Genomic DNA, 26,348 nt, shown 5'->3' with positions numbered 1-26,348 from the left:
CATCCTTGGGCTCTCTAATGAAAAATCATTTATTATTACAGGAATTGTTTTCTACCGGCAGTATGTGCAGAGTGTGGATTTACCTATGCCTGCAAAACCACGCTTCAGATGTGTTCTTGAAACCACCTCCTATCAAAATCACAGCTTTGCTGAAATAATTAGTTAGAAATGCTTCTGGTACACCTATGTCCCACTGCTGCTTATCCCAGTTGACATAGCTGTCAGTTAAAGGTTTGGTTTGGTTTTTTTTATAGAGGCAGCTAGGGGGCTTGCTAGCATAAAACCCACTAAAAAGCCTCTAGACTAGACCTACATGTAGCACACTTGGCTTGAGAATCACCAGCAACTGATAATTAAAGAAGTTTTGCTGGATAGCTGTGAAATTATATTACAACATGAGAAAATATGTCAAGGTAAGAAGTCTTTCAAGAATTTATTACATTCCAAAACATCTGTAGTTGTACTTGAAAATACTTATACTTGTGTTTATGCTTGAGCTGAATTTTCTTAAAAAGTTTAATAAAATTCCTTTAAATTGTTTTATAGCTAGGCAATGATAGAAAAAATCTCTAGGCACCCAGAAATGTCCTTGCTGCTTTTCATTCTTGAAAAGTAAAAAAAATTAATTGAAAATGCATCCTTTTTGACATGTTTGAAAAGAAAAACACAGACACTAAAGAAACAAACACAGGGTAGATTTTTAAATATTGGTTTAATGAGATGTAAATTACCCCTCTGTATATGAGCTGAAGTCCTTTGTTCTCCAGCCGAGATTCACTTAAGGAAGCAGACAGTGTTTCTCTGTGGGCCTCCCAAAGGGTGAAAAGCTTTACGCTCTCGTCAGGCCTCCAAAGCAGCTCTGCTGTCATCAGCCTCACACTCCTCAGGAGCTGATTTGTAGAACAGCCTCGACTAGAAACTTTGCCAATGTAGCTACAGTAGAAGAGCGGGTAAACCCTCCTAGAGACGAGATCCAATTTAAGTTGCTTTAATAACTATGCATCGCTTATAGCAGAACTGCAAAGGATGTTCTGCCATTGAAACTACATCTGCAGGTTGCTCCCGGCAAAGGTCTATTGATCGGTGAATGTTGTTATAGTCCTGGTATTGCTAAATCAGCAAAACTTTTAAATAGGTCTCCGTTGTCTGCCAGTCAGGTTACTCCTTGTATAGGTTACACAGGTCTCATGCAGCTTCCCTCACTTTTATTCGCATTTAGAGTTGTACCTTGGTGACCTCTGACCAAATAACCATAAGCCTTTTACAACTGGATTATCTCCTGTTTAGAGCTAAGCACCTAGGTTACTCCAAATGCGGAGGGCCTAGTTTTGTTCGTAAGGTTGAAATGTAGGAAGCACTGGAATCACAGACTCAGGAAAGCAGAAAAAATTGCAGATTACTCTTCCAGTGTCTGGTGGTGAATGGGGCTGAATTGGAGATGCACGATGAAGGAAGCATCTGCCAACATTTCTGTACTTAGGAAACTCTGCATATTGTAAGTTTTCTCATATAGTTTGGGTTTCACAGCCTCAGAAATTCTTAAGACAAGCTGAATATATTTAGTAAAACATCATTTGATAGGTTGATAATTAAGAAAAATTCAAATACTGACACACTGAAAAATATGTTTAGTATGTCTAGACAAATGTACTAACCTGTGTTGCCCTTCAAAGCTTTGCAAGATAGTCCTGACAGCTTGTAATTTCCGTAACATTTTCATTGTGATCTTTACAAGAAGGCAGACAGACTACAAACAGCCACAAGCTAGGATCAAAGCCTGAGGATAGATAGAGAAGAAACTGTTGAATCCACATATTCCTGTCTTTGTCAATTTACACTAAATACCGTGGCATAAAAACCAGATGTCTGAAATATTTTGGACAATATTATCAAACCCAGTATTTGCTATGTAGATATAACACCCGAAGATGTGACAGTAGGCTTTTGGGAACCACATCTTTATTTACACTGACTTTAACTAGCTAGACTGCCGGTAAGAGCCTGACTTGTGTTGCTGGTGCTAAAGACTCGCTGAGTTCCCACAAAGACTGCGTAATCTTTCAAAACCTTGTGTTGTCACAGCTGGATTGTTACCGGTACCCAAGCTGATATGCCACCAACTCACCTTCTGAAATGACATCTTGGTGGGTCTTGGGAGATTGGAGGACTCAAAACCCAGATATATTTTACTCTGGCACTTCTGTGTCACCTTCAGCTAGCCAGACAGACATTTATTACTGTTCTGTGTTACCTGTGGCTGGGCGACATTTTGCTGGACAAGGTTCTGGGTTGCTACAGAAACTGCCTCTGCAGATCCATTCAGTCAAGCAAGGCTCTAGTGACAAGACTCATGCTTTCAGCAGGAACATAAATAATTCACATTTTTGCTGGCCTGCTCTCCATGCCTTCCCTACAAGCAGGCTGGCGGCTCAAAGGGAAGCAGCTATGATTAGATGGAACTCATACCTAGAGAGTTCAAGGCACATTCACTAAAGTATATTATATTTTCAAAACTTTTTGCTTCAGAGCCTAATTTGGCCATAATTGGAGAGGGGCAACACCAGCAAGCCTCTCTGTCAACTGTTTTTCAGAAAGCTAATGGGAGAGACTCTTTGTTTAACTAAACCTGCTCCTATTACATGGCATCACACTCCACCAGTTGTCCCTCGCTGGAGTACAGCCACAAAGGAGGCAGCTGGCTTTCTGACTGATAAAGCACACAGTCACGTAACACTGGAATTAACCTGGAAAAGATCCCCGGTGTTTCAGATTTGCCTGGCCATCCCAACCCACGGGTAGCAGCAGCAGCCATTGGCACAGATATCACTGGGTAACCATAGAGGTGAAGGACTCACAGCATTTCGGCTCTGTTTATGCATGGTGCTGGGGCTGCTTGTTAAAACTTGACATTAAGCTGCATGACTACTAAAATACTTCTACACACAAATTCAAGAGGTTCCCTCTGTATGAGTTGTAACCCCTTTTCACTCTGGTTTTTTCCCATCTATGCAAACTATCAGTCCAGTATCTAATCCATCCCCCCTCTCAACCATGTTTCTGTTCGGATCTGGGAGTTCAACTCTACTGCAACAACAACATCCCCTTTTACAACTGTTTTTAATGAATATGGGATAGATGAGAGTCTGCAGCAGTGTTTGGGCAAGCCAAGTTCTCGTTCACCTTTAGCAAGTCAATCACCCAAGATCTTTGTGAGTAAATTCCATGTAGTTAATTAGTATTTCGGCTGTATTTGTGTTTAATGTGACTGCAGCTAGCCTGGTCTCCGCTCAAGTCATGGACTGACCTTTTTGTTATTACAGTGTGGTCTGATAAGAAGCACACTGTATGGTATGTAATCCATGTAAAAATAAAAAAACTCCTTTAGCACTTACATGTCATTTGTCTCCTTTAGTGGTCAGCTGCATCTGCTGGAGGTTGTGGGTGCCAGATCATTGTGCTGGGAGCTGCCACCCGAATTACAGCCCCTCCTGCCTCCCCTGTCCCCATCACAGCTGTGTCTGGCTGAGGGATTTTCTGTATATTTTGATGCTTCTGTGCATTGCACCAGCTTACTAAATGTTTTGAAGTTGGTGTGGGAGAAGGTATCTGCTTTTCCTAGATCCCTTTTTAGAAGTATTTCTAGCCTGCCAACTCTGTGGAGTAAACTATAAAGAGACTGAAAAGCTCTAGACTTCTGGTTGTGGTCTTCACTCCAAACAGTGATGGCACATGGCATGCTCACAGTGAGCGAGGATCTTACTAGCAGAGAAGCATCTGATCTTTGTACTAACACTGTAAAAGTCAATTGGAAAGAAAGGCAATGCAAACACCAAGGTCTGAAAAGGAAGAGCTGTTCCTTCACATCTTCATGGAAGCAGACCCGAGACAGATCCCTGCAGGTGCATTGCTCTGTTCTGCCAGTGAATCACTGATAAAGATTTTCTGAGTACAGTTACACAACCAGTTTTGCAGCAAGCCTATAGAAGATTCAGCTGCTTTGCTTATGGGACTGTTATGTGAGACAAAAGCCCTACTGAAATGGACATTTTTAGTGTTTTTTTCCTCTCCAAGTATCTGCTACCCATATGAGGATTCTGTTGGTTTGATAAGATTTTTTTCAGATAAATTGTTGTTGCCAGTTACTAATGTCTTTGTTACCCACTGTTGAAAAAAAAAAAAGAAATGTTGGCAGAGACTTAGAAGGTATTTTAAAAAATATCTATTTGTGTTGGGGCTTTTTTTAATTAAAAGCAAAGCTCCATATTTTCTTTTAACAAAAGAACACTGTCCATCAGAAAATGTATGGTTTGATAGTGAGGTGCAAAGTAGTTTTCCCTGAAGTCAGTAGATAAGGTGGGTGGTGTTCTTTCTTCCTAGCTCTTCAGTTAGATTAGAAGGAAGCTCCATGAACTGAATTTGATAGTGCTCCTTGGGGCATTTTTCTGGGAAGAATTGTTGTGATTCTTATTCTTGGGTAAAAATCTCTTCTCACTTGCCTGGAAGTGTCAATTTTGGGGGTTCAGCTTACACTAGTAGCCCAAGGATAGCTTCCTATTGTGGTGAAAAATCTTTGTGTACTGTATTGCAAAAGGTTTCCAGCATTTCTCTTGAGAAGAGTAAATCTGGTCTCAAGATGGTGTTTTAGCTCTTACTTGCTTAACACAGCTCTGTTCCAGCAACGTTAACACTCACAAGACCTTGAGTAGGGGCTAAAACGGGTGCCCTCTCTTTTCCCACTCCCATGCTGGATGGCTTACACTGCTGTGCATCTCCCTACCAACACATCTTTACCCTCTCTAATTTTCAGTCTGGACAAGAAAACCCATGCATGGGTCAGAAAACAATTATTTTTGCAGTGACCTGAGCTTGTGTGATCATTAAAATTGTTGCTAGCTCAACTGCAGAAATTCTTCCAAGAAGCCCATCTCTCCTTATCCCATCCTGGACAGCCCTCCTCTGTAAAATAATATAAAAAAATATCAAACCACTGTGGGCCAGACTCTGTGACCACTTGCACCAGAGGAATCATTTAGAGGGTGGGGGGACCGCAGCGTTATCAGCACATTATCTCTTGTTATCCAGAATAGGCTCTTCCCTGATTCTTCAAACAGGATTTTCCTGTTACTGTGTGTGGGCTGGAAGGTTTAACTACAGGCTGACTCTTCCTACTGCTATAATTGTAATTGTCTCCCAGAGATCTTTATGGATATTGAGTAAGGAGGCATAAACCTGCTCGGTAGAGTAGTATCAGTGCTCTCCAAAGCCAATCCTTCTAGGGGACAGCTGTCATGATCAAAAAACGGCCAAGTGAGCAGCCATCCCCCTCAACCCTTTACATTAAGGAACAGTTTTTGACTTAAGCCTATTTTGTATCTTGTAAGAAGATTAAAAGAATTAAAGAGAAACCAAGTGACCTGTTTAGTCCATTTAATATTAAGCATATGACACATAGCTTCATCTTACACAGGGCCAAAATAAGCAGAAGGACATGATTATATATCTTTTATGCTGCTCTTGAGGACTTCCAAGCTGGAATGCTGTGCCTGCATCCATCTCCAGAGGATCCCCAAAGCTTCATAGTTGTGTACACATGCCACCATCCACAGTTCTTGGAAAAAACATCCGATTTTGGTTGTAGCAGCGTAATTATGTCAATATATGAAGAGGAAAGCACCTTGGCTGTGCTACAAAGGTCTTGAGAAGGTGGAAAATGCCTGGAGGGTGGGTGGGATGGGGCACGTGAGGGCATGGCACCCCTGCAGACCCTGCCTGAGGGCTCCTGCACTTCCTTCATCCATGGTCTGAGTAGACCCCGCTCATCACATCAGAGCAATGGTGGCACTTGGGTGTGGGCGACACGGAGAGGACAGAGAATATGGCCTTGAAAGAGGGGCCCTGCAGCAGATCTGTGCCTGACAGCCTGCTCTCCGAGGCTGCAAGACAAAGTGATAAAAGCACGATGACTTCTTCACATACTGGCAGTGCCTAAAGCCCTCACCTTTCCAGCTAAGCCCCAGTAATGCCAAACTGAAGTGTAATCTTTTTAAGGACTCCATAGACACCACAGTAAAACAATTCACTGGCTAACCAAAGCGGGAATGTTTTAAGAAGTACTCACAACGTTCTTCTACAAGACCATCACAAAAGTCCTGGCTAATTCCCAAGTGCTTTTACAATCCATTTGCTTGAGTCGCTAGGAGGGAAAAAACTCCAACTACACTTTATCTGCATGCTGTAGGAGCATAGAGCTGCCTAATATCCCTGTTTGCAGCACCGTGTTTGTCCAAAAAGTACTTCCAGTAAATATTGTCAATCATAAACAGTCCGTAATGAATTAACAAACTGTTCTCTTTACATTGGGAGCAGCTGGTAAATTGGGATATACTGTGAGAAATCACCATTTGGAGATGTGCCAAGCGAGATAGGAATTGGGACAGGTTACTAGCCTGCTCTTGATCAGTTCTTGCTTTGAGTTGGCTTTATATGAGGCAAAACTGTGTTTGGGTAGCTTGGCATAATTTTAAACATATTTAGACAAAGGGTGAAAGTTATGTATTTCTGTGTCTAATGAACTACTTCAGTGCTGTGAAAGGAGCCAGAATTTAGCCCCATAATAAAACCAACCGTCAATAATCCATATATATATATGCTCTATATTTTATATGATTTAGGCTGCAATTTCAGTTAAGTCAATAAATTAGCAGATTCAAATTATCCAGTCACCAAGTTAATACAGCAGATAACCAGAATATATACATACTGATGAGCTGGTGAACTGTAGCAGAATTTGGCAGTAAGCAGAAACATTAGTAGGTTGCTCAAATAAAATCTTTTTAGATTCTCTCTATCTTCTTTTTCTTCCTGTTAGCAGAAATACTGGTTTCTCCTTTTGCCCTTTCCTCCCTTGCTGCTTCTATCACAGGAATAAGGAAGTAGATATGTACCTATTTATTTGTTTCACTCACACAATGTGAAACACTGCAAAAATTACACACTAGCACATAAATAAGTAGAGGGGCAGCAAATATCAAGCTCTGCATCTGTTATAAAGGGCCCCACATTGCAAACTGTAAAACCACAGGCATTTAAAAGGGCAAAAATCAGACTGATTAATATAGCCCAACAAGTTAGCTCTGCTGAGGTACTTTATGAGTCTTTCTCCTCTTTGCCTTGCCCTTATATTGCTCTTTACCTCTGTACTCAGCTTGTGTAAATGTGAATGATCAGGACAGCAACCTGATGCTTCCAGGCCAAAGTTTAGCAATGGGTTTAAATTCAAATCACTATGTTCTGCAATTTACTCTTGCCTTCTAAGTGTGCAAATCAATACACTAAGCATAGGGCAGGGGAACACCGGTTTTGGCAATTAACTAAGGAATTCACATTATAATCCTGCAAGACACCTAAAGGCAGGCACCTCTTCATTTTGGAAGTAATGAACATATATAATGATATTAGCACTCTGGTAGAGTCAGCAGATCTTCAAGGTGGACCTACCTCCAGTTTTCCCATGAAACAAATGTCACAAAACACAAAGCTCTTAACTTCAGAAATCAGATTTTGTTAAAACATAAAGGAATACTTAAAAAAAAAAAAAAGAACGCTTCAAGTGAGGCAGAACAGAAACAGAGAGTTTCTAAATTAACTCCTTGTAGGGCAGGTCCTTTCAAATGCTTCTCTCTGTCCTGTCCTGCTCTTAAAATGGTTCACCCAACTCATCGTGTTTAACTGCACCAAAGAAAGGCTTCTCGTTCCCTTCTACGGGTCCAACCATGGCTGCAGCATCCAAGACAAGACAGAGGCAGCCTTCCTCGGTGGTGCCAAACAACACCCGGTCTGTTTTATTACATATCATGTTCCAGGGAACAGGATAGGCAGTAAAAATGAGCAGAACAGGTACTACCCCTGTAGGCTGAAAAAGGAGGCCCAATGGCCATGGCTGTTTTGCCCTGCAGCAGTCAGTTAGGTGCTCTACGTAATTGCCTACTTTGTCTTGTTTCCAGCCGTCACAGACAGTAGGTGTTCATTATAGGTGATTATATCTGGCAATTGTGTGTCTTGTATTGACTTATGCAGGTGAATGAAGGCATGCTAGCAAATCCATAGCACATATTTATAAACAGCTACATTTTCAGTATGGCAAGATAGATAACTATCTTCTTTTTTTTATTGGGGATGTTACAGACTGGGTAATGTGAGGGGTGTAGGTAGTTGCTTTGGAGACAGATGCAAGAGGCTGGTGATTTCACAGCAGAGCTTCTGTATGCCTTCAGAGTTTGCGACCCAGTTTGTGGTCTGATGAAATAAAAACATCTTGTGTCCCATGTATGTGTTGCATAAAAAGGGTGAGTGCACAAACATAAATGTCACAAAGCACATTACTTACATAATTTACTTACAATTTCACCAAATGGATTAAAAACAAAGCAATGCTCTATATTTTATATGATTTAGGCTGCGGTTTCAGTTAAGTCAATAAATTAGCAGATTCAAATTATCCAGTCACCAAGTTAACACAGCAGATAACCAGATTACATAATGAAAGAAAAAATTCTTTTTTTTACCCTTATCTTAGAATTTAATGAAGTTCTAGTTTTCTTTTAACCAGAAAAACCCAGCTAATTTAGCTAATAGTTCATTGACATAGTTAACAAGTTACTGGAGGACCCTGTCATTACTGGGCATAGGTGGCTGTTGAACATTAAGGATATGTATTGTGTTAGGCCAGTTAAATGATCCAAGCAGACAAGAATTGTGCCCGTGCTCAGCTCAACAAAGTACAGTTATACAAATGCCTATGCCACATCTTCCTTAAATCTCCCTGCTACTACGTTAGCAGTTTGTTGTTCTTTGCCATCACTATGCAATAACGCAGAATCTTTTTGAAGATTTAACATGTAGGTAGATGATGGTTGAATCATCTCCAACAGCAGTTTTCAAATAGCACTGGCTGTTTCACTGAGAAGAACACACCAGTGACAGAGTGCTTTCCATTTTTAGTAACTATAAAAGATACAGTTCGCCCTCCTCCTCTCTGACTCTGGCTTAACGACACAATAAATACAACATTAGGGTCCTTAGTATCAGACCAGATAGGCTCTAACCCACTATCCAAGATGCAGATCCAGCTTTAACTCATGCTGTCAGTTAAAATTTCTTTAAAATTTTGTTAATTTTGTACTGACACACTTAATGCGATAACAGCTACTGTCTCTCTTTGCTATTGTCACTTTATGTCAGATCAGACATCAGCTACCAGATGTTATAAAACTTGTATGAACTCCATACCATAGATACTTAATAATTCAGTGGAAATGTGGTCGCATGCCCACACCTAACTGGAACCAAACCCATATGCTTGGGGATTCACTAGCGCACAGATCCAGGAACAAAAATGATGGAAGCAGCCTTACACATGCACTGCACACACACTAAAGTAAGACATGCTTTCATGAGAAAAACTTAAAAAGTTCAGGCAGCTGTTTAATTTCTTAGGATCTCTCTCCTTAGTCACTCTGGGATTTTACCAAATTAGGTGTTCTTCCATAAGGGTGAAAGGCAGAGTGTGTAAGGGTCTTGGCTGAGAAAAGTTAGCCCTAACTTCTGGCTGAGATTGCAAATGCAAGACCTATATCAGTATCAATTTTGTTTAATAAAAATAAAAATTTCTTCAGCACAATGTCTCCTTACATGCCTTCTTTTCTTGTCAATCACTGTCACGTTCTCAGCATTTTTAAAGCACTCCAGATTTTTACTGTGAAGGAAGAAGTAATAAGAGCTCATAGCTCATCTTGTTGGCTTTTGACCTAAAAAACACAAGGCTGTTTGGCATTTTATAAGAGGACATGCCACTCATAGCTAAACAATTAAAGTTTTCTTGTTCCAGTTATCAAGGGGCTTTTAAAAAGCTTCCCATGTTCTTCTCTGTGTGTGTGAGTGAATATTGAGGCTTGGGAAGAAATGCTGCACTATTAATTTTGGTTGTAGTGTTTCAGGGAAGAGTGAGGAGAAGTTGCATCATCCCTGCTTTAAGCCAGTTCTTGGACTCCTGGCTACTTGTGTTCAGTTACATTTCTGAAAGATACAATGGCTCTGTGCACTGCTTAGCACCTCCACTGCTTTAATATTGATCTTGGTGTATTAAAAAAATGGCGTTTTTCATACACTCAGGTTTTGCACCATTGATTTGTCTTGGAAGACTGACATGTCTGCCCCAGCCACCCGTGACCAGTCAGCAGAAGGGCAATGATTTATATTTTTGTGTGCTGTTGCACCAATATGTACTTGTTTCCTTTGTCATAGAAGCTGCAGCCTGTGTTGATTCAGTAGAAAAACGGACCCTGTAATAACTGCAAAGACTTCTAATCATTACAGTCCCAGCTGGTTTTAATGCTTGTCCTAGTTCAACTCAACAGAATGACTGGAGTTTAAATAGCATAGGCATAGATGTTCTTAAATCTCTTTCCCTTGGCTTCTTACAAAACATCTTCTTAGCACTGCTGCAAGGCAGAGACAAGACATCTGCAGAAAAGAGTAGAGATTGTTTTGCCGATAAGAAACTGCTTTTTGAAACAGAAGTAGCCCCTCCTCCGAGTGTGCGTTCTCTTCAAACATGTCACAATTTCCCCGTTACTAAAGTCTGTCCTGTCAATTCCTTCCTTGTTGATTTTGGCAGAAAGTTTATCCAAATCAAGTAAGTGGTGACAAATCTCAGCTCTAAGAAAGTAAGATCCCACTGGGAAAGCTGAGCATAGCCATTAAAATATTCCACAAGAAAAAACATCATCCGTATTTTCCTTGTAAAAGCTTTTGCAAAATTCCATGCCTTAACAAAACAACTGTAAATTGTCAATATCCAAAGGCACTGCATTTCAAATCTGGAAAATTGTTGGCTCTTTTACCTCATTTAGCTTATTCTATCTTCTTTCCTTCTCTGTGGGATAATACCTAAAAAAGACTTGGTTCTAGAAAGGCATGATGGCTATACAACTGGCATATATAGATTATGCACCAGTTCACACTCTATCAGCTGGGTCCAGTGATAGGCAAGACCAATAATTGACTTATGATACTGTCCAAGAGATGAACAGGAATGTCTCACTGGCAGAAAGGAATTAACAACAACATAGCTCTGCGGTCTCTAGCTATTTGTTAGTACACCCATCAGACTGTGTAGCTGCTGAATATGCAGCTTTTCAGCCAGATGCTATGTTTTCAGAGTCAAAGTTAAACTAAACTAAGCCACCCTGAATAAGAAAGAGCATCCAACCTTCTTCATCTAAGCCCCTGCTATATTCTGTAGAGAAAGGATAAAATATCCAACTGTAAGAACCTGATGAAGGAATTTATGTTCTGTTTTCAGACACCTACTCCATCTCAGCCCTTGAAGGGTCAGATGTCATACTGCTGAGATTTCAATGGCATTAGGGGCTTGCTCCAAAAGGCAGCGAAATACAATCCAGTGGAGCATTGCAATATCTACCTTCCAGCTGAATCCAGAACTTCTTCTTGAGCCCCGGGCTTATTATGCTATAGGAGGAGAGTTAGGTGCCTTGGCATGTAACAAAAACCAGTCACCTTGTTGGGGAAGAAACCACTACAAGTGAATATGCCAAGTGGGAAGCTGCCTACAAGATGCTGGACAAGCTGGGGACAGGAGTGTTTACTGTCATGCCACACTCAAGGCATAGAGTTAGGGTATACAAACAAATCACTGCAAGTCCTACAAAACCAGAAGGGTTTGTGTAGATGGCAGAAAAGATATTTATAGGGGACTGTGATCTGTGAGGCAGGTTTTCATTGGCAAATAGACTTTTGGATGACAGGGTTTTGTTACTACACAAAAACTGAAAGTATTCATTTTAGTAGATGGAACCAAAACCATGTTAAGAATTGAACTAGATTGTAAGAGTAAGGGCATCCATGGATATAGCATCACAGATGTGAATTAATTCGGTCTTGATAACTACAGACCTGCAACACAGTTTTAGGACATACTTTCTTTAAAGCTTGGCTCTGTTTAACAAATCAAAAAACCATTCTTATCAAGATGATAATAGAGGATGACCTTCCCACACTGATCTGTATAGAAGGTCATCATATGGAAAAACAAAAGCAAAGCAGAGTTTGCCTCCTTTGTGAAAAGGTGTCGTGGTTTAACCCCAGCCAGCAACTCAGCACCACACAGCCGCTCACTCACTTCCCCCCCACCCAGTGGGATGGGGGAGAGAACTGGAAGGAAAAAGGTAAAACTCATGGGTTGAGATAAGAACAGTAAGGAAGAAACTAATAATGATAATAATAAAATGACAACAGTAATAATAAAAGGATTGCAATATACAAATCAAGTGATGCACAATGCAATTGCTCACCACTCGCTGACCGATGCCCAGTTAGTTCCCAAGCAGTGATCCCTCCCCAGGCCAACTCCCCCCAGTTTATATACTGGACATGTTGTCACATGGTATGGAATACCCCTTTGGCCAGTTTGGGTCAGCTGTCCTGGCTGTGTCCCCTCCCAACTTCTTGTGCCCCTCCAGCCTTTTTGTTGGCTGGGCATGAGAAGCTGAAAAATCCTTGACTTAGTCTAAACACTCTTAGCAACAACTAAAACTATCACTATGTTATCAACATTCTTCTCATACTGAATCCAAGACATAACACTATACTAGCTACTAGAGAGAAAATTAATTCTATCCCAGCCGAAACCAGGACAAAAGGTTAAGGGCTAAATCACTGATGTAATTTAACCTCACTTTAGGGAATCAAAAGCTAGAGCTTGCAGTGAATGCAAGTAACTAATCCCCAAAACCAAGAATTCATTAATTTAACCTAAACTACACACAGCTCATTTTTTAGCAATTTATTATAATTCAGATTAATAGTGATGTAGCTCAAACCTTTTCTCTAGGAAAAGGCAGTAATTCATCCAAAACTGATAAAATTGAGACTAGTTCAAGTAAAAACTGTTGTTCAGTACCAGCAATCCAAATCCTAGGGGACAGGTAGCAGGCAACAAGCCTGTACAGGCAAGGCTAAAGGGTTAGAGATGACTCAGTATTTCACTGCATCATTGCAAACAGGAAGAGGCTATTTCATAAATCATGGGTCACTTCCATAACTTGAAAGCCCATATGTATACTAACAGGTCATTACAGCAAGGAATCACACACAAGATTTTCCATACTATTAACCTCAAGCAGAGCACAAGCGCTGGGCACGCTAAATCCTGCAGAAAGCTCTGGTGTAGACTAGAAACCATTCCAGAAGAGCCACAGCGCATGCTGGTGTCATGAATACACCCCATGTCTGCAATAACCTTGTCTTATCCTCCTGACCCTGTTCCTCTAATCCCTTATTTCTCTCTGTGGCATTTCTCTGTGTTCAAATACACCAAATACCCTTCTTGCACCGTGAACGTGTTTTTGGAAACTGGTTCAAAAGGCTTGATCCCTGCAGAAGAGGAGGATGCAAATCCCACTCGTGTGTCTGGTATTGCCTGTGTTTTGTGGAAGGGAAAGCCAGACGTTATCTGCTGATTGTAGCCATTATGGAAGATGCCTCTTCCATCTTTAGCTTGAGTTGGTCACTGGGTTGCTCTATTTCTGCAGAGAGGAATGTTACCCACCCTAGTAGATACTAAGGCCTCACCTGTGCTATACTTCCGAACAGTTCAAAATGAAGACTGCTGGTATACTCAGGTTTTTTTTTTAAATTAAAGAACTTTAGATAGGAGTTCTGTTTTGAAAACATAGGTTCTGAGTGGTAAATAAACTGAAATCACTGACAGGAATTTTTATTCAGACCTTTTAAAACTACTTAAATATGTGCAGGAGAATTCTCAACAGACCATCTAACAGAGAATATAAATCACTACTATTAGAACATGATAAATTTTCCATCATCACTTACTACTACCTTTTATTATGTACAGATTCCTAACAGATCTGCAGTCGACAACAGCCTGAACTACTTATACATGTGCAATTGGTCCCATGTGGAATTCCCCTGATTTCAGAGAAGTTAATGACTATCTACTAATTACAGAACTGTCACACTTTAGGCCACTGGATGTGAAATCAGATCCATAAAATCTATTAAGTGTCTACACGCCTTTAAAGATGAGGCAGAGTATTACCCAGTATTAGTAACACCAGCCTGTAGACACCGTGGGTGAGATGTATCTCAGGTAGATGTGTAGGTTAGAAGTCTAACTTTGAGCTAGTCTAACCTCTGCTCCCTCTGTAGCCAACAGAAAGGAACAGACATCTCAAGAGACAAATTAGTCTCCCTGAAACACAAGCACAAGAATTGAGCCCATTCCTGCATAATAGTTACTCACATAATTAACTGTCTAGTCATTAACTGTCGCACATGGTGGGACTCCACATGAGAATAATTATACATGCACAAACGTTGTTTGGGATCAGGCTCCTGCTAGCTTGTGTTCTGTAAAGCGATTCCTAAATCAGGTTAAGAGGTATAGAAATCAACCTCGGGATGCGCGCAGTCCTCTCCACGGAGTGTAAGGAAAGCACTAAGCACAGGGCATCTGTTAGGTATCTGAAGCTTGGCCAGATGAATTTCGATCACTACCGATGTCTCAGGTTTCAAACCCTATTAAACGCTAGAACGCTGACAACTTATTCACAGAGTTATTTATTTCAAATGCTTTGGTCCTAGACTGAAGTAGGTCCCAATCAATAGTAACATTATCTCAAACCTGTCTTCCTAAATTTAATTATAATGTTTGGCTGTTCTCATCTGGAAGAATAATGCCAAAGCAAAATAATCAGTGAGGAAAAGCCCAAATGAAAATCTTAATTTCTTACAATTACTAACTAAAGATAAATGGAGTATTAGGAAATAAAGGAAGCACTAAGGTCATCAGGCTCAATATTCAGCCTGTAAACTGTTTAAATGTTAAAGCAATGTATAAACGGTCTTAGAGCCACCCTCTGCTGGCAGAGACCCACAAGTACAGTGGGCTAGCAGCTAGAGCAGCCTCTCGCATTTCAAAGCTGGCAGAGATCAACACCTCTGCCGTGCATTTTGCAGCACCACGTAGTATTTGGCTGCACCGAAGACTTCAAAGCTGCGACCCGAGCGGTGGGGAGCCGGGGAGACAGAGGGACCCAGACCCTCCCTGCCCGTCAGCATCACAGGTGCCAGGGGGTCTGCAGTGGGGGAACTCTGCCCTTCCCAGGTTTAAACTTACAGCCACATCCCTAGGAGAGTCTGTGATGGGGGACAAGATACAGAGACAGGGATTTCTGACTGCTAACACAATCTGCGTTCTCTTCGCTGCTCTCTAAGCAGAACAGATGGGCTAGTAAACCACAAACCCTGCCTGAACATTGACTGTATAAGCACACGCATGCATTATTTAAAATAAAATGCAAATCTAATGTTCCCATTTTGAAAATCAGGGCTCCTTTTATGATTTTTGCTGTTTTGTAAAGAAATAACACAAAGCCATTTTATGTCTTGGACTTAGAAATGTGAACATATCCACTGATGCCACAAACTGGCTATGAAAACAGATGAGTAATTAAAACTGGTTCAAGAAGCTACACTTTATCTACAGCTGCCTTCCAATATAATCTTTATTAAAGTGAGAGTGGTATTTGGCTACATTTATGAGTGCATTAAAATGGGGAAAACCCTACAGAGGTACTGTTAAGTATTTGATTCTCCTCTTTAAAATGTTGTCAACTAGTTTTCCAAGGGCTAATAGTTTTTAGACAGAACACCGTAGGCACAACATTGTAAGAAAGGCTGGGTTTGCTCAGCCTGCTGACAAGTTGTGGCACTATTGTATTTTAGTGGTGATTGCTTGGTTCCCAGCAATCCCATGCTTCTGCATCTTCACTGGGTATCTGCAAAATGGCACTTCTGCCTTTGATGTACTGGAGGCAATTGGCTGTAGAGATCTACTTACCTTCAGGTGTCATCAGTTTAGGAAATGGAAGGTGCTACTTTAAATTTTTAAAATGTAAAGGTTAAAAATATGAAACTCAGCACATGGAGAGCACCCTTCACATACCTTTAAAGTGTTATTAGATCTTTTCCCCAACCACCACCCCGAGATTCAATGGGAACCAGAAGAAAGAATTTGTCCCAGAGGTAAGAGATGCTGGAGTAGCAGCAGCAAAATATTCACACAGATGTCCTCCAGTGCAAAACATGATTCTGAGGTATAAATTATTTGCCCAGTGAATGTACCAGGAGAGGATCCAGTTCCTCTGAAGTCTGAGCTCAGTGACTCTTGTGGTTTATGACCCAATTTTAACATCTGTTATTCAAATATTCCTGACTTATCTAATGTGGATACATGCAGCTGTAATATAAAACATAGAAGAAATGCCTACTAAGAAATGTCATTTATATGCCTTTGCATAAAACTGGTCATATTTGTACAAAATGGAGAAATGTAATTGATTGTAAGTTACACAGACTATGTAAGGATTCTCTGAGGCTGAAACATCTACTAAGAAAAAAATGGAAAAGGGTCAAACATATTCTTCCCACCAACACCTGCTCTGAAGGACCCTTGAAAAAAGTGTAGAGCCACCTTCACATTGTGAGCTCATCAGGGCCTTCTTACTTAGCAGAGCATTTCAAAACCCTAATGCAAGACCACCACGATAAGGCCATGCAAGAATATCTGATCACGGTGCCACTGAAGAGAAGACTTTATCAAATTTAGCAGAGGTCACACACAAGACTCTACAAAGGCATTTCTTGGACCTTACCCACATTAATGTCCCCTTTGTTACAAACTACCTAAGGACCTGAAAAAAGTTCATCTGATGGCATGTCAAGACACGTCCTGGCCTCCTGTATCTAAAGACTACTTGTGCTAAAGGGTCTTATTAGAGCAGCTGTTTTCAAACAAGAATGGGAATGCGCTTCAGGAAGGGGGACATAGAAGCCACGTGGACAGTAAGTGACAAAGGCAGAAGACAGCACCTCTTGAGACTGGTGTCCCCTCACCTCCTCCACCACAGGGTGCTGCTGTCCCACCACCCAGGGCAGGGGATGGAGGGCTGCATCTCATCAGACCCCTGCACCAGCTCTGGAGCTGTTCAGGACATCCCAATAGACAAGAAGAAACGAAGGGCTCTTTCCTCCAAGCTTTCTTTTTTCTTCTTTATGATGATGGCATGCAATGGCTAGAATTTTGCAGCAACCGGAATCACCAGCTCCACGCAGCTGAACAAGTGGGGAATTATCCCAGGACTGCTCACACACATCAGGGCATAACCTACAGACAGATCACTGACTGCGATGTACTATGTACAGGTGACAGGGAGATACTACAGAGAAGGAAAAACCCCAAAGTTTGGAAAACCTGCTTGTTGGTACAAAACCTCCCTTAACACCTATGTGTTAGCTAGAAACAAAAGGGTCACCAAAACCAAATGCCATTTGTGGGTGGTGGACAGGAGCAAAATAGTGCCTTGCATTCCCTGCTACGTCACTGAACACTGAGCAGTAAATTCAGGGAAGACAGAGATAGCCATCCCTTTGCATCCCACAGAGGTGAACATTACCTGGAGCTTGTGCACATAAAGCACTACCACAGCACAGGGAGAATTCAGGGTGCACATTTCCTCTGGGAGAAGTAAGACTGGTAAATCGACTGCACCCAAGCGGCAGATCCACCCATACCAGAGAGCACGACTGAATATTACAGGGAGGCAGGCATATTCCAAACCCAGCATCTTGGCTGTCATGTTTTGTACCTAAATTTACCTTCAGATTACAGAGAACCGACTACAGCGAAAGGCTAAGATATTTGAGATACCGTCAAACCCATGTGAACAAGGCTGTAACGCCACTCAGAATGAATGGCAGCAACGTTATCCATTCTGGAGAGCCGCAACACTTTAGTGTTGACAGAAACTTGTGAGAGACCCCACACATACCTGATTCCATGGGCAAGCATGTCACATGCCTCAGTACTCATGACAAGGTTAATCCACAGACAAATAACCTTCTCAGGGATGAGAGTTTAAAAGACAGACATGATTAGAAACTTTAACAAAACAAGATGATTCATACAAACTGTATTTGTTGGGGAGCAGACTGTCACGTTTGATCTGTTCTCAAGAGGGAACAGCTACTCCATCCCAGGAGTCTGTTGGCAACACAGAGCTCCTCTATTTTTCTGAGATTCCCCAGCTTATTAATTTATTTATAAACTGTGAGTTTATGAATTATTAATATATTCATTAATATATACAATAATGTATATATTTAAAATATACCTTTTATATGCCTATATTTCCCAGTATTTATAAATTATTATTTTATAAATTAGATTTAATTATTTATCATGAAGAGTAAGCAAATTAATTTATTTTCATTGGACCTACTAAAATAAACTCTCTTTCCTTACCCACTTGTTTCCCGGAGGCAGCACTGGGACAGCGGTTGCTCCAGTCACAATCTACCCTGGAGATGAGAAGAGCTTTCAGTGGGCAGGAATTTGCAGGAGGCTAAGTGGACCTCACCGATATGAGCTAGTAAAGCACAACTGCCCTTCATCCCCAGTGAGATGTAGTACTCACTTGGCTGTGCCAACACCCTTCTGCCAATTCATATGAGGATTGCATCTGCCTCTATTTCCCCTCATTTGTTTTTCCACAAAGGTTATCAGCAGCAATAATCTAACTCTTAGGGGACGCAATTACTATTTTAGCTGACATTCGCTAAAGCAGAGCAAGTACAGCGAAGCCACTGCACATCACTCTGAAGCAGCTGCCACCACATTGTCCCCATCAGACAACATTGACCATTATCAGAATGGAGGCAATAAATCATATTTGCATTGCAAGAGTTCACAGTAGCGAAGCGGACTTCACTCATATCAGGAGCACTGCAAAAATGTTGACGTGGAAAACTGAGACTAGGCTTTTTGTCTACCGTATGCAAAACATTTTAGTACTCAATTGTCTTTTTTGCAAATCTACTCTGCCATTAAATGTAAAAGGGATATTTGGCAATGTGTGCAGGGGTAAATACAACTCCCTAAATGTAAGAAATTAGTTCCAGCATAAGAGAACACATTGGTACTCTCTGTAACAGTCAAAAACCCCCAAACTTCACGGAAAACTGATCTGCATCTTACTCCAGCTCTCCTCTCCCACTGGGATTTGTCTGGACTGCATCTAGCAATCACCAGTGCTGCTTACAGACATCAGGGTTTCTCAAGCTCCCGCTGCCTGGTCAGAAGTCTACACAGCAAAACATCTGACTGGGTCATGAGACCTAAAGCAGAAAAACATGGTTAACAAAAGCATCCACATACACAATGCACACCCTGCTGCTGCCGCTCCTCCCCCCCAAAGTCAAACGCATCCTTAGATGCACAATTTAATTAGACAGAGACTTCAGGAACAAGCCCAAGAACTTCTTACTTGCACTGTGCACCTGGCCACCTATTTTTAGTGCTATGTTGCAAATTCTCTAAACCGTATCACTAACCCGATCCACGTTTTAGAAAGCCGCACAGCTGCAAACCTCCTCTGCTTCACTGAAGTCACTGAGTCACTGAAAAGCATACACAGGGCAGGGAGGGTGCGTCAACACCCTGATTAAGACACTGATAGCTCATTGTGCCCTTGCAGATAATTGCAATCACATGAAAGGGAATGGCGTACTGTGGCACAGGAAGGCAAGGAGCAAAAGATAACACCAAACTCCTTCAACCAGCAATGCCATCACAGGCTCTGCACCATGCAACTGTATTTTCTGAGAGCTCAAAGCAGGGAGCTCAGGTAACGCAACTCCTGCGAATGCACGCCCAGGCAGCTCTACCAAATACAAAACAACTCTGATATGCAGAAATCCAGAACCTGAGAATAAGACTCTACTTAGAGCTAGGCAGCTTAAATAGGGAGCTTCACACCTCTATGCTGGTTTTGAAAACCCTTTCCTCTATTGCGGCACATCAGACCTATTGACATGAAAAACATAACCTTCTCATCTCGACAGCCTTAGGTCTTGTGTATGCAGAATATTCAGAAGAGATTCTGGCTCATACAACTCAGTAGGTAAAGTGAGCAATCCTAGCATGTCCTTCCTCAAGGCTCTGAGAGCAGCCTAACGCTATCTTTTTCATAAAGTCATGCAACAGGAAACCAAGGGCTGTAAGAGTAGCCACTGAATTCATCGTGAGGAAGCAGGCTTGTGTAAACCTGACCTATGTGGACTGGGGCCAAGACATAAAGGTTAGCTGCTTACTAGCAGTCCGCTAAATTACATCCTCAGAACACTGCATGTAAATAACTTGACAGAACAGAGCAAGTGAAACCATGTCAGTGGAAACTTGGCCAGGAACCAGAGACACTTACTGTTGGTGCCCCTTTTCCAGGAAGATGTATTTGCAGAGAAATGGCAAAAAACAATGAGGTGGTGGAAGAGAGCCAACCAGCGATAATGTACAGAAAGGCTTAAAGTTTCGGTAAACAGCAGAATCCAAGGCGAGGAAGAGGAGCAAACCCAGGGACCTGTGGCACAGGAGATGCTATCAAATGATGCTCTCCCTGGAGTTGTGTGCTTTTTCACAGTACAATGTTACTTACCCAAAAGGAAATTGTTTGTGTGCATAAAGGAATGCTGACTGTAATACTGTTTAGGTACTCACGCTGCCAAAGCTTGTATTTTAAGCTGAATCATATAGGAAACAACATATAATTTTGCACCACTGCATCCAAATAGGTGGAGAATCTGAGAACACCAGCATGCATGATCAGGGACTCCAGCATATCAATTTAGTTGCACGACTTTCTTAGAAAATGGGGCATAATTTGACACTAAATTCCAGTTGTTAATATTCAACTTTTACCTATGGTTACGGCTTTCACACTCTCCCTGTGTCCAACGCTCTTCCCCTATGAACCTCACAACAAAAACTGGGACAAGTAAGAGCGTTGGAAGATTGCCATAATTAAAGCCTCACATTGTCTTTGACACAGCATTTATCATTTCCCAAAATGTATTCCTTCCATAAAGTTATTTTTAGTGGGCTTTTAATTTCAGTGGAGTTTATGTGACCCTTTAAAAAAAATCCCCTGCTGCAACCCTTTTTTTTTTTTTAAATGGAGTAAACGATAGTACCATGCTTGAGGATTTGTGACCTCATGGACTACTTGTCTGGCACAGACATGCACACTGGCTGAACAGTATCAGTTACCAACTCAGGTTTACCACTACAGAACATAAATAAAAGCTTTCCAAGGATTAGTGGCAACTGAGCAAGGTCCACACCTAGCATAACCTAGCCTCACCTGCTTTATGCAATACAGGGTTTTATCAAGTTCTGTGCTGAAGAGGGCAGTGCACACCAAAGTACGTATGAGCCAGCATAGCCCAAGTGTTTTCTTGTTCCACATGCAAGCCCTCACTTGCACCCGTTGTGTATACTAAAGCTAGAACACAAGCAACCAAAGGATTTACACTCAGCCCTGGAGCCCATATGAGTCATGTTTGTGTTCCAGTCTCCAGGAATCCACGGGTGGGGAAGGCTTCTTACGTTCAGAGCACTGCTGCAATCAGCCAGATAGCTCTGCAGGAGTTAGGTGGACCAAGCAAAGCTATTAATCAGTAAATACTCGTTTGACGAAAACTGAAGCCATTTAGGTAGTTCTAAACTGGACAGTTGCATATGTGCTGTGAAGAGAAATAGGGTCTGCCTACAACCCTGTAGTCTTCAGTGGTCATCTCAGGCCATCCCACCTTAAAAGAGAGATCCATATACAGCCAAGAAACAGCAGAACAGACTACACTTCTGAGTCTCCACTTGGCAAGTTTCCCCCACAGCTAGTATGCCCTCCCAAAAGGGAGCTTCCCACAACTAGAGTCTCTTGTACTCAAACTATCTGCTGTTTTTCCAAGGCCCGTCACAGTGCCCTGACTAGCATGTAAGTCCCCTATTCCAGTGCCCTTCTCCAGTATCTACAATAAAAGTAATCTCCTGTTTCAGTATTAGATGAGCTCTCATTCAAATTTCAAGGGAGTTAAAAGTTGTGGAAGAAACCCAAGTTTCTCTCTCTACCAGAATGATTTCTTTCAGATACCAGTTCTTAGGAACCCAGGGACTTCAGTAGCCTGTACACCCTTTTCTGTTGTATAACTGCTACTGAACTGCTGCCATGTTTCAGTTGACGAACATGTCCATGCTACCTGAAGAGGTTCTTGACTGCTCTTAGAGCACTCTTCTTGTGCTGAAAGATAAAAAAAGTTGACACTTTATAATTAGTCACTAGAATTACTTCCAGAGAAGCTTTACAAACTTTTCTGGCTATACAGGAATACTAGGTTCTTCCAGAAACTGGTTTAACAGCCGCCTCCCCATAATTTCACTGAGAACACTTAAAAAGACAGAGAAGCCTTCCACTCTTACCTGTTTTTCCAAGCTCTCCCTGTTCAAGAACAAAGTAGACAACACAATGTATTTTTCTGTATTGTAATTGTTAAGATACTTGGAAACAATAACACAATATAGAATTACTTACCTATTCTACCCAGCTGAATTCACATTCTCACCTTTCACCTTGCAGCTCCAGTAAATCTTTGGGAAATACCTTCATGGGAGACAATTACAAACAAAAAACCTTCATAGCAGCTTCTCCAGCCTCCAGAATCTAAGCAGTAACTTTGATGTTAGAGTTTACACCCTTCCCCCATAGGCTTTGAAGTAAGTAGTTGGTCAGTGACACTTCAGCTCTCCTCCTTCCTCCAAGTAGACTGTGGACAACTGTTTTATAGATGGGTAATTAAGAAAATGGGATTTCAAAACTAAACTTATGTGCCAAGACTAGCACAGATCGTATCAATCACCCTTAGAAACCATATTGTTTGAGTGCACATGAAAATCTTTTCATCCAACTAATTTGCATACAGGAATTATGTGAGGCCTGACAATTAATTTCCAAGAACTGAGAATCCCACCATCCTGCCAGTTATCCATGCTGCACTGACATGGATGTTGACACCATGACAGCAGAACATCAGACACCTTAAAAATTATGTTAACACATAACATATTTGTACGCTTAATCTCATAAATTCATGTATCTCTTATGCAAACTGCAGAGCTGTTTTTGGTATACTATCCAGTGAAAGCTCAATTTAGAGCACCCAAATCCCTCAAGTTTTCATTAAGAGGAAGAACTTGTCAGAATGAAAGCTAAGATTCGAAGCCAGGTTTCTACCTATGAACTTAGATTAAACTTAGATTAAGCCATTTCTTCTTTGAGCAAAGGCATCACACATTCCTACTTATCCTTATCTTCTGCATCCCTCCTGCAGGGTCTCTGAAGTGCTTCTCTTGGTTTTCAGGACAGTGGGTGGTTACTTACCTGAGTCCACAGTGACCAAAATCACTTTAGTAACAAAGACAACCCATAGTTTCTGCAGTGCAGGATGCCAGCATAGTAGTCCAAGTATATTCAAACATAACAGCTTCATCGGCTCAGGACCATATAGACACTGGAGTAAGTTTTCACTCACAGTATTAAACCAGAGTACACCCACGTATTTATGAAATGCTGAAGGCAGGCTTTCAATTCTATCATCACCTTATGTCTTTTCATATGAAATGCTGACACAACACTTATTTATGCAACAGGACTGTAAGCTCCTTGCAGATCTTGCAATCAAGACCTGCTGGGTCAGAAAAGACTTGGGACATTAGCGCTTTCAGGTGAACAGAGTATCCAAGTTTGAGACATGTAACACAGGTTTCGTCATTACCATCTCTGACAAGTTGTGATCAATGAGTAAGATCCATACACTGAGAAGTATCAGACACCCCCAAACTGATGAAAGTGACTATACACTCACAGAAAACTATTTTACTTGTTTCTTGCATCAGGCATTCAGTTGGGTAGTTTCTGAAGTCAGTTCCTTTTTTCTACATTTCAATATGCTATAGCAACTCTTAGCTGAGACACCAGTGGCATCTACATCTTCAGACAAAGAAACATGGTAAAAACAGTGAATAAAGTTATCTGTAAAGCAGGATGCCTCCTTGTCTCCTACCCAGAGCAACAGCACTGAAACAAGGAAGGAAAGGAGAAAGAGAGGGAATCAAATGCAGGTGACATCAACCGTTTCTAAACCAGTGTAAATAATAAAGCATACTGCCATTAGGTCAGCAGACTTATCCTGGATGAAGATTTCACATACATGTTTTATGCCAGATATAGAAAAGACAAGCAAGCTCCCCTCCAATTATCCCCCTGCAACACTTACCATCATTACTTGGCACCAGCTGCAGACACCAGCATAGGCTTAAAGCCTACTGTGGGCAAACGTTGTGACGGAAGTCATCATGCCACTGTCCCTTTTTTGTGCCCACAGCACACCTACTCTAAAGGTATCTGTGTAGAGAAGAATCAGAAGTAGAAAAGAAAAAGGGGGCTGTACTTGTAATTCCAAATTCTTCAGATGTATGCAACTATTTTTAGTAGCAACAAAGCATTATACTGTCTCCACTCTTTTTCTTAAGTGATAAAACTTATAGAGTGGGAAGAAGCACCTCCTGTCCCAGGACATCAGACATTTTACAGAGAATGGGGAAGGCAAGCAACTGGTACAGATTCTTTAAATGGAGCAAGGTGGATTTAAAGAGATGGAAGGTGACACACATTGTCATAGTATCAACAAATCCTGAAAGGCTGCAAGGTTTGGATTAAGTAATTTGTAACTGCGTCACAGAACATTTCATGACATCCTTCCTCCATCATTCAAGCGCATCCAGGGGTAAACAGACTACTATACCCATGTAGTTATTGTGAGACAATATCCTGAGCAAAAGCATTGTACTTACCTCCAGGAGGAGCCAAAGTATGAAATAAAAACTTGTAACCCCCTTTTTCCTGAACTATACCACTAGTGGACTTTAGCCAAGACTTCCAGCGAGCCCATGAAACTCTTCATAACTCTTTTTAATGGAGTACCTTCTTGAGGTAATAAAGCACTTTATTTCACAGGAATCAGCTGTAACTAGAAATGGTGTTATTTCACAAACCATGCAAACATTTGAGTGTCCTCTGTCCCAGTTTTGAGCAAAGACCTTCCACATGTTATTTCAGGGAACTCCAGTCCTCTTAAGCCTAACGGAGACTTACTTAATCATTTCCCATTCCCTGACACAGAGACTAGCACAAGCAGGGATAATGTTCAGTACAGGAAAGTCTACAACCTGATGCTCAAAATCTAGCCTACCTCCTACACGTCAGCCATAGGGTATGCTGAAAGTCAGACAGCACCTAGTCAGCTGGCTAAGCCATACCATCACTAGACAGCAAGCAACAGGTAAAAAAAACAGGGAAACAAATTAGCTTGGCTGCTCCCATACCATGCTGAGAGGTCTTACACCGTCTCATCGATTCTCTGAGCTTTTTCAAGGTTGGTTCCTGTCTCTATGGACATACCGAGCTCAGCTGCCTTTAGGAGGGAGCAAAGCTCCTCCTGCTGGTCACACTAAGCCACATATGTACGACAGCCAAACACCGTTAGTGCAGTTAAGACATCAGACAGCAGCCACAACCCTTAGAAGAGCCCCAAATCAGCAAGCACAGCCTGTCACCTGGCGTGTGACAAGGGCACGTCCCAGCCCGCTCCCTGCCGAGGGCCTGCCCCACCAAGGCCAGGCCAAGAGCTCAGCCTTGCTCTCTAAATCACAGCCTGTACTTCATCCCAGGCAGAGGCCGAACGCCTCGGCAGCTCCAGCCCCCCGACGGGGCCCCCCCCCCTCGCCCGGACGGGCCCAACCGAGGGCCGCCGGAGCCGCCCCGGCTTCCCGCCGCCCGCAGCAGCCTCCCCCTCCACACCTAGCCCCGTCCCAGCCGCGACAAGCCCCGCGGCCGCCTGCCAACCTGCCCTCGCAACCGCGACGGGCAGCCCCCTTCAACCGTCCGCCCCGTCCCCAGCTCCTTCCACAGACCCACCGCAGCAGGCCCCGCTCCCGCGCCGCCCCGGCCCGCCCGCCTCAGGGCCCCGCTACCGGGGCGCAGGGCACCCCTCCGGCCCGCAAAGGGGGCGAGCCCCGGGAACGGACTCCCACCTCGCTCCCACCACGCAGAGACACTGCTGGACCAAGAGCCGGCGGGCCCTGAGGGGCAGCCGCTACGCGATGTCCTTCAGGGCCCTCCGCAACCCGCCGCGCCTCCTCAGCCTCCCCCTTCCCTCTCACCTCCTCGCACAAGCTCTTTCCGCCCCCTGAACCAACGCCTGACCCCCACCCTCTCCCTTTTCCGACATCTTAACCCGGTTCCCCGGCCGCTCCTCCCGAGCTAAAAGCGTCCCACGCCATCAACATGGCGGCCGCCGCC

At 42.4% G+C, this 26,348-nt stretch overlaps 2 long non-coding RNA genes across 19 annotated transcripts in view; one reads left to right on the top strand and one right to left on the bottom strand.

Moving 5' to 3' along the window:
* The window catches only part of LOC142041386 (uncharacterized), a 5,068-nt gene extending 1,776 nt beyond the window's left edge, over positions 1-3,292 (top strand). Inside the window, exon 3 of the long non-coding RNA XR_012653460.1 lies at positions 42-3,292. This is a non-coding gene — a long non-coding RNA (uncharacterized LOC142041386). The remainder of the gene's footprint in view (positions 1-41) is intronic.
* LOC142041384 (uncharacterized) lies at positions 1,655-26,348 on the bottom strand. 18 transcript variants are annotated; one of them, XR_012653450.1, is made up of 4 exons: positions 19,136-26,348; positions 18,404-18,459; positions 5,464-17,998; positions 1,655-1,777 (listed from the first exon to the last, which is right to left on the bottom strand). It is a non-coding gene; the product is annotated as an uncharacterized LOC142041384 (long non-coding RNA). The 18 variants fall into 18 exon arrangements; XR_012653447.1 differs by having other exon boundaries at positions 5,464-18,459; positions 19,136-19,275; positions 19,492-26,348; XR_012653457.1 differs by having other exon boundaries at positions 5,464-18,459; positions 19,200-19,275; positions 19,492-26,348.

Source organism: Buteo buteo, chromosome 18, assembly GCF_964188355.1.
Source record: "Buteo buteo chromosome 18, bButBut1.hap1.1, whole genome shotgun sequence".
NCBI classification, from domain to species: Eukaryota; Metazoa; Chordata; class Aves; order Accipitriformes; family Accipitridae; genus Buteo; species Buteo buteo.
This window is presented reverse-complemented; position numbering and strand designations above follow the sequence as displayed.